An 8,764-nucleotide genomic window follows, 5' to 3' on the forward strand; every position below is an offset into this window, starting at 1 on the left:
TATCCAGAAATTTTCTCTATCATTTAGGAAAGGAGTACTAAGTATAGGGCTATTGGCGTGATGATAAATTTTCTCGATGATGCGTACTTTCATAGATAAAGAAGGATCATGGTCCGGTTGATTAAAATGGTTATAAAGAACCCTGAATTGCGGATCTTAATTATCAGACCAGTGTTGATTCATCCTTTTACGCAAAGTTTGTCGAGTTTCACCAACATGAAGTAATCCACACAAAGTACATTCAATTCCGTACACGATATTGTCCGTGGAACAGTCCAGAGGCTCGAAAGATTTAGTATAATACGTTTTTTCTGTTAAGTTACTGGTAAAATTAGAAGTCGTAATTAACATATTACATGTGCTACACGTGCTCCTTTTTCCTTTTTTATGTTTACAAGAAGAAATGATAGGTGTTGATTCACTTGTAGCAGGTGTCTTTAAACAGTTGAAAATATTAACGCAACATGGTTTTAATTTATGAAAAGTATCTGAATTTTCAAAGTAGTAATTACCTTCTGGCTGAACATACGTCAAATCAGGGGTATTCCGGAGGATATTCCGTGGAACACACAAATCAACTGCAACAGTGTTCCGTGTAGCAGAAGAAGACCTTGGTTATTTGTATTCATCATGCAATAAGCTACCAATTTAATGATGACCTCGGGGAAAATAAATGTCCAATCCTTTTGTCTTTTCCTTATCCGGAATTCTTCTCTTCACTGTTGCGGGAAACCAAACAGAATATTATGTCCAATAAGTCACAATCTAGTATGATGTTGTTTTATACTGTACCACGAGTTGTTCAATTTATGAATTTTGATTTTCAACATCTTAAAAGAAAGTTAAAACTATCACAAAACCAAACACTGATGTTGTTGTGTAATTTATTACAATCGATTACTTTATCAATAGTAATTATATTACTTTTCGATTACTGTCATTTACATGCATCTAATTTTTAAATAACTAGAGAAAGCTTACCACAATTATACTGGTCAATGAGTTTGTTAGTGGAAATTAAGAACTTTACACAAGCACTGCTTCTAAACTTCCTCTTCTAAACAGTTGATGTCTAGACCTATAAACCAAATAAATTATAAGTTCTTAAAATATGGGTCAACAAGAGAGAGTGGTAATAAAATTCATTCATTGACTTCCACCAATGCACCAGTCACATATTTTTATTATGGGCCATGTGGTTCATATTTTGCACATTTTTTATGACACACTCTCTTACTGACTTAAATTTTGTTGTTCGTTTATCTCTTTTTTAGCAGATCATAACTTTGAATTTTTAGAAGATAATTGATTATGTTCATTACTATAAAAGTATTTGATAATTTTACTTAAACTTTAACATAAAAGAGTAATAATTTGTCTACATAATTTGATAGATGGATACTTAAAATAATTAGATACATGGATTTATATTTTTGTTTGGATAATCTTCTCAATATTATATTTCATAAAGCTGGCAATGGAGTATTATTTATATCCAAGGGCCATATAATATTAGTTTGATACTTAATTAGATATGATTGAAATCAAAACAAAGTATGCATGTCACTCATTGAATGTCTTTTATCATCTGATCAGAAAAGCCAAAAAAGGCAAATGAGAATTTTTTATAATCTATTTAAATTTATAAACATTCTATGTTTTATATTGTCAAAATGTGTTTTCAAGAATTGTGAGTTATTTGTTTAAAGAGCTGGAAATGCAGTATAATGTGTCAGGAAATCTGTTTGAACATAAGGCAACTTTGAGGCAAACATAAAACTGAATGAGAAGTTTGATTCAAATCTCAAGTCCTGTTTATACTTTCTATTTAATCTGTACCAAAAAATAAAGAATACATACAGTTGTCTATTTTCATCTAAACTAGGTTTTATTTTACTGTCGATTACTTGGACAAATGTAATCAATTTCAATCGATTATGATTATAGATAACAATAACCCAATTCCTGGTTGTTATAATTATATATTTTCTGTGCAATGCTATGATAGAATTTGTTTATCTCATGTAGCAAGTAATTCTTATATGTGTCATAAGTTTCTGACATAAAGTTGACTGAACAGAGAACGCAAGCGAATATGAATATGAATAAGTCGGACGACAAGAAAATGATTAAATACGAACGACATTTTATTTAAAATGAAGTCACCGCCATAGCTAATTTTTCAGAACTTTAGATTTTCTGCCGTATATCCTTTAAATCGATGATTTGTATGTTTATCGATAAATGTTTTGGTGATATCCATTTAACGTGGCTCTGTACTTATACATCCCGTCATTATGTTATTGTTCTATAGTAAAATGTTTGTATTCTTGTCTATCATTTTTGCTAATGTGCTTTGTTGATATGCCTTTTTGTGTTTCTTTGTTACATATGACGTGGCTATATATTTATTAAAGGTATTGGTCACATGACGTAGTTACGGTCAAGTGAGTGTTTACTATAAACACGTGTGTGTGTTTACATCAAGCACATGGTGTGTGTTTATGTTCTATTTGATTGGATGGCATATACCCGCAATGCGGTTTTTTACGGGTATATGCGCTCATGAGATTCGTGAAAAGCATGATTAAGTATTACTTAAGGGGTTCGTTTGAGAAAATAAAGTTATTCGAAGTTTGCCTATAGTTAACGTAGCAGCAGTTCGTTATTGTGGTATGTCTGACTCCGAGAAACTTCTAGATTCTGACCATGAATCTTTGCCTGGTCCTAGTGTACATTCGTTGCCTGATGGTAGTTCTGCACATCATACTGGTTATAACGACTTGGTGGATACATTCTCGCTGTTTAAAACCTATTTTGACGGGAAGATCGCTACTCTTCACAAAGACTTGGCCGTTGGCAATGAGAACTTTGCTACAAAACTCAAGCAAGAAGTGTCAGTTAAACTTAAAGGTGAGGGTAACCAGATACAGTTCAATTTCAATTGTGAAATTATGGCCGACCTTGTTAAGCTTCAGAAGCGTATTCCTGATGAAGATGCAGCATGTCTTAAATTGGTATCTGGTGCTATCCTCAAAGTTTAGAAGCGTAATAAACTCATCCGCATTGCAGACAAATCTCCCGCAGGCTGGAAAACCGTCCGTGAATATGAGAGTGACGACCTTGCCTCCGACTCAGAAGATGAGAAACGCATTCGTTCTGCAGAAAGCCGTGTCATTAGGAGTATCAAGGAAAAGAAAAGATCTCATCCTAATAGAACCGTTACAGCTACTGTTTCTGCTCCTCCTGCTCCAATGCCCAATCAACATAATGTTCGACAAAACAATTATCAACAGCCGCCCTTTCGGACCAGCAGACGGAGGGAACCCTCATCTCATGACATCTGTTACAACTGCAACCAGCTTGGTCACTGGCGAACTCAGTGCCCCCTTTTCAGTACAAAACCAGCTGTCACAGGGACATCAAGGCAATAGAGTTAATGATAAGTATTTTAATACTACTTTTTAGATGAAAGCAATCTTTACGGACAGTTTGAACTGTTTCTGTCACATTCTAAATATTTTGATAATATTGATATTTCATCTGTTGCAAAAGGGGTAAAATATAGTTTACGCAAGCATATACAATTCTGGAAACATATAGGTGCAAATCAATTTGTTATCAATACTATCAAACATGGTTACGCTATTCCATTTTTGCAGACTCCTACATCTATGTCATTTAAGAATAACAAATCTGCAAATGTCCATTCTAAATTTGTAAATTTCAACCGTTTGTTGTAAATCCGCTAAGTGTTGCAGTTCAAAGTTCGGGCAAAAAACGTCTGATTTTAGATTTAAGTGAACTGAATGTTTTTATTAAAAAAGAAAGAATAAAATTTGAGGACTGGAAAGTGGCTTTAAATTATTTCACAAAAGATTGCTATCAATTTAAATTTGATCTTAAGTCTGGATATTTTCATTATGACATATGTACTAAACAACAAACATATTTAGGATTTTGCTGGAACGATAAATTTTACTGTTTTACAGTGTTAGCATTTGGTCTATCATCTGCTCCATATCTATTCACAAAATGTCTACGACCAATCGTAAAATATTGGCGAGAAAATGGCGTAGATATTGTACTTTACTTAGATGATGGACTTGGAATGGGTAAAAATAAACAAGAAGCTTCCGAATGTTCATCTTTCGTGAAAACCTCCTTGTTAGAAGCAGGGTTTTTAATTAAACGAGGAAGTGCACTTTGTTGTTTTCCCAGTTGTTTTTATATATGTTTTGTTTAAACTACGTTAATTTAGGTTGAAAACTGACATTATTTCATGAAACAGTTCACATTGTTAGATTTTCTTGTACGACCAGACATACGTTATGTTCTGTTTGTCAACAATGTTGAAATAATGCCTGTGAAAATTCTGTCAGACATTCAAATAGTAGCAAAGTCATGGTGTATTAATTGACTGGCTCATCATGCTCATGTATACCTTGCAAAATTTGAATTATCAAAAGTGAACATATGGTTTAGATATTTCCATGTATAGTAAATACTCCTAATAATAGATGTCCGATACGTATTAAAGCCTTGTAACACTTTTCAATGTTTTGTTTTGGGGTTTTTAAAAGGATTCAGTCATTAAAATATAATATAAAAATATGGAGATGTTGTATGATTGCCAATGAGACAACTACCCACCAGATTTATGTTTATTTCAAAATTTTAAATCAACGATTTCTGATTGTCAGTATTTTTTTTTTATTAATTGTTCTTAAATAAAACATGCATTTCATGATTACATTAAAAAAAATCCTATGCATTTACCAAAGGCGAACTTTTCTACAGTTGAGCGTGACATAGGAAGTAAAATAATTTTTACCAACAAAAATGATCATCAAATGGAAATTTATCAAGTACAGGAACAGGTAAACTTTTTGATTCAGTTAGGTTTTAGTATCATTATTACATCTTTTCTCACACTCTTACGGTTTTATAAGTATTATAGAGATAGTGCAAATTCATCGTCACTGCAGATAACAGAAAAAAAAAGATAATAAAAATAATAGCCCTTTTCTATGGCTTCCAACTACATTGATCGTGACATCATCGATCGAAGACTTCTCGTTTATTATTTTGCATTTTCTTTACTATAAAACCAAAATAAATGGAAACTTTTAATAAAAAGTTCCAAATTCGGTATAAACTAATGCTAAACTATGATCGTATCGCTCTCTGTCCTTAGAGGTAACAGTAATTAACCTATGTTCAAATCTCAAAATTCCATTTAAAAGGTACAAATCAAATAAACAACAAAAACTGAATGCGTCGACAGGGTAATTGTCTCTAACTATGCATGTATCATCAGCCATGCTATGCCCAATAGGGAATAGGTCACACTTGGTAATTATCGATCAGACTATTCTTGTATATAAAGATGTAAGACAACGTAAACATCTCTCGTGTAGTTTTACTTGTTTGAAATACCAGATTATGTATAGAAGGTATCTACATATGTGATGGCAGTCTCAAATCCAGGTTGGAATATATCGATGCTTGTCGAAAATTAACCAATTCTTGTTTGTAGTACCCCATAGGAATATTCAGTTAAACAATTTCTGATTTAATTTGTATTTACAGGTCACATGCTTCTACAGAGGTTCCTACCTCTTTAAATGGGATTAAAGATATAAAACGAAAGTAGGCCTTTAAGTGTTTATGACTGTCAAAAATAGTACCATTAGCAACAACATACATATCCAAGTACATTTTCAAAATCTGCCTTACGATCATAATTTATAATGATCAGGTATTTTACAGACTACTCAAGGTTTACCTCTAGTCATTTCGCTATATTACTATGTACATAGACGCTATTAAAGCATGGGTTCAAAATGGTAAATTGAATTTATCCCTTCGAAAGTTTTACGTACGACCTCACGAGTTCATTGACTGTTGTGGAATATGTGTGTGACAGATGACCATGGATATGGTCCTATCGTTATGAGCACAATCACGGCATCTTTCCTCTAATGTAACAGCACCGAAAGAATATTATCACGGACTTTGTACTTACTTGAGCAACACGACTGGTTCCACATTTGGAGCTTACCCTTCATAGATCGACCCCGGTTTTTGTGGTGTTCGTATAGCTCACACTTTGGTTTTCTATGTAGTAGTTTGTAAACTGTTGTAAGTCTTTTAGTCGTTTTTTGGTTGTATGACATTTCGTTGACTATTTGTCGGTGGTCGGGTGGTCTAAATAGTTCAACTACTGTATCACTAGCCTGTCAACACTGAGATTGTGAGTTCGACTCCAATCTTAATTGACTAGGGGAGCTACCATTTGATTTTTAGGGGGGGAGGGCTAGGATGAAATTTGAAAAAAAGGCAGGACAGGATTTTTGAGTAAAAAAAAGGCTGGATGAGCAACTTGGCAAAAAAAAAGGAAGGATGACAATTTATGTAAAAAAATCCGGATAAACTAAAAAAAAAAAAGGCAGGACAGAGATTACAACCAAAAAAAAAAAAAAACAGGACAAAATTTTTAATCCTAGCCCCCCCTTCCCCCCCCTCCCCATAAAAATCAAATGGTAGCTCCCTAGGATTGTTAGTTTTTCTACCGAAGGTCGATGGATATCTCCTGGCACTCCGGCTTCCTTCACCAATAAAAACTGGCAGCCAAAAAATAGACAATAGTGCTGAAAGTGGCGTTAAAAATCAATCAATCAATCAATCAATCGACCGATGAGTTTGAATGTCCCTTTTGGTATTTACCGCTTTTTTTTTGTTGTTATGAATAAGTTGTATATGACTATTCACGGTTTTTCTTTGATTCTTCCACAGTAGCGGTATACCAAAAAAAAATCCCATAACGTTCTCCAAAATAAAAATTACTGAATTGTTCACACCCAAAACGTACTATTACCGAAGAAGTTACCTATTTAAAAAAAAAGATATGTGTTGCAACAGAGTATAGTTCACAGGCTACAATGTTAAACTAGTACTAAAGACATTCAGATGACATGTAAAGGTTCAAGTAGTGCTTACCCTAAGGGTGACTGGGCTATAGAAATATGGTTACTTCTTCCGACCGGCAGTAAAACCCTTGCCAAAGAGGGACGTTCGTTTTGGCTATGCGGAATGTATAAATACGATGCGATATTCGGTAATAATGGGGGCAGTAGATCCAATGCTTCGAGTAAAGAAAGTACCATGCTCTCTGCACGTTAAGAACCCATGAATCAACTCCTTGACGGATCCGTAGGTGGCCTGTTGCTGTCTCTATCCAATGTACCCTAATTTTCCAGTGACAGTCCAAATGTCCTGCTCTTCATCTTGATCGACACCTATTACACATGACCTTCCAGTTGTATTTATTGTTAATTATTTCTCGTCCTGAACAGGCATGAAATATTTGCCACTGTACGTAAAGCATACATAACGCACTCAATCAATCAAATAGTTTTAATATATATATGAAATAAAATGTGTTGCAACTAGTAAGCTAAATAGGTTGAAATAAACAACAATTGATTCACTAAAAAGAATCAAACATAATTTAGTTACAATCAAATTGTTCGTTGAAAGGAAGTAAAATTTGTTAACTCTTATCAATCGGAAAATTCTTTACAACACAACGTTTGATTCAAAAATAGAAATAGAAACATTTTGAAAGCCAGCAAGGACGTTTCTGGTGTTATGTCAGTAAATTGAGCATAAAAATAATTGCTAAAACTATCTATACAAACACCTAAGCAAAAGGGGCATATGGAACAATCAATATAAAGTCTACGAGAAACACACATTACCATAACAAAAAACATACACGATGAAGAATTTCTAAATCATAATAAACTTAAAACTGAGCATCACGAACAAAACCATAATCCGGGGATAATATCAGGTGCTCCGGAAAGGGTAAACAGATTCTATTCCACATGCGACAACGTCGTTTTCTCACTCCCAACTAAAACAAAATTCAAAACCATTTGTTCAGCAAACAGGTGATGATCTTTTCACCTAAAATGCACATTTTTTTATTGGAAAATATCAACTTCCGGTTTATAACGGCATTTTTTTGTGTCAGAAGATAGCTTATCTTTCACTGATTCCAAAAACTTAGTTTAAGGTACTTTATCATGAAATAAGAGTTACAATTAGACACTTCCGGTTTACTCAAGGTAAATCCTCGTTTTAAATAATAGCTTACTTAACAGTTATTCCAACAATATATGGTTTAAACGTATATACGGTCTGTACTGTATATGGTCATGATGGTATATAAGTTAAATCAAACAAATTATTTTGACCATTCCAGGAGACAAAATTCCTATAAACTGTACCTTTAACCGTACTCTGTTGACATAAAGTTTTCATTTACAACATGTCGCAACTAACATTTTAGTAAATATCTTTTGTCGATATATATTTCAGTTTCAGAAAATTAAGAATAACAAGCAAAAGAAAAAGGTTGAACATGACCTTGACCTTATTTTCTTTGTGGTGACCAAGGACTTCAAATTGACAGACCCTAGAATTGTATCTCTTACGGTTTTAAAGTAACATTAACATTTTACTTATGTCAAATACATAAATGTTAATAACTTTCATATGGAGTCCCAAGAGGGTGTATCTAGGAATTTGGTGAACAAATTTTGTCGGTATCTTTTACGGTTACAAAGGAATAGTAATTAAAAAAAACACTTTTCGGATAGATACCTCTTACCTCTTAGATTTTCTACCCTAGGAATAGATTACCTTAGCTGTTTTTGGTAACACCTTTCAAAATTTTTGGTCCTCAATGCTTTTC

The 8,764-nt window shown here is 33.4% G+C and overlaps 1 pseudogene; it reads left to right on the forward strand.

Moving 5' to 3' along the window:
* The first annotated feature begins 2,675 nt into the window (after nt 1-2,675).
* LOC127714051 (uncharacterized) lies at nt 2,676-3,434 on the forward strand (annotated as a pseudogene).
* Nucleotides 3,435-8,764: the final 5,330 nt, after the last annotated feature.

The sequence above is a fragment of the Mytilus californianus genome, unplaced genomic scaffold (assembly GCF_021869535.1).
Source record: "Mytilus californianus isolate M0D057914Y unplaced genomic scaffold, xbMytCali1.0.p SCAF_9, whole genome shotgun sequence".
Taxonomy (NCBI): domain Eukaryota; kingdom Metazoa; phylum Mollusca; class Bivalvia; order Mytilida; family Mytilidae; genus Mytilus; species Mytilus californianus.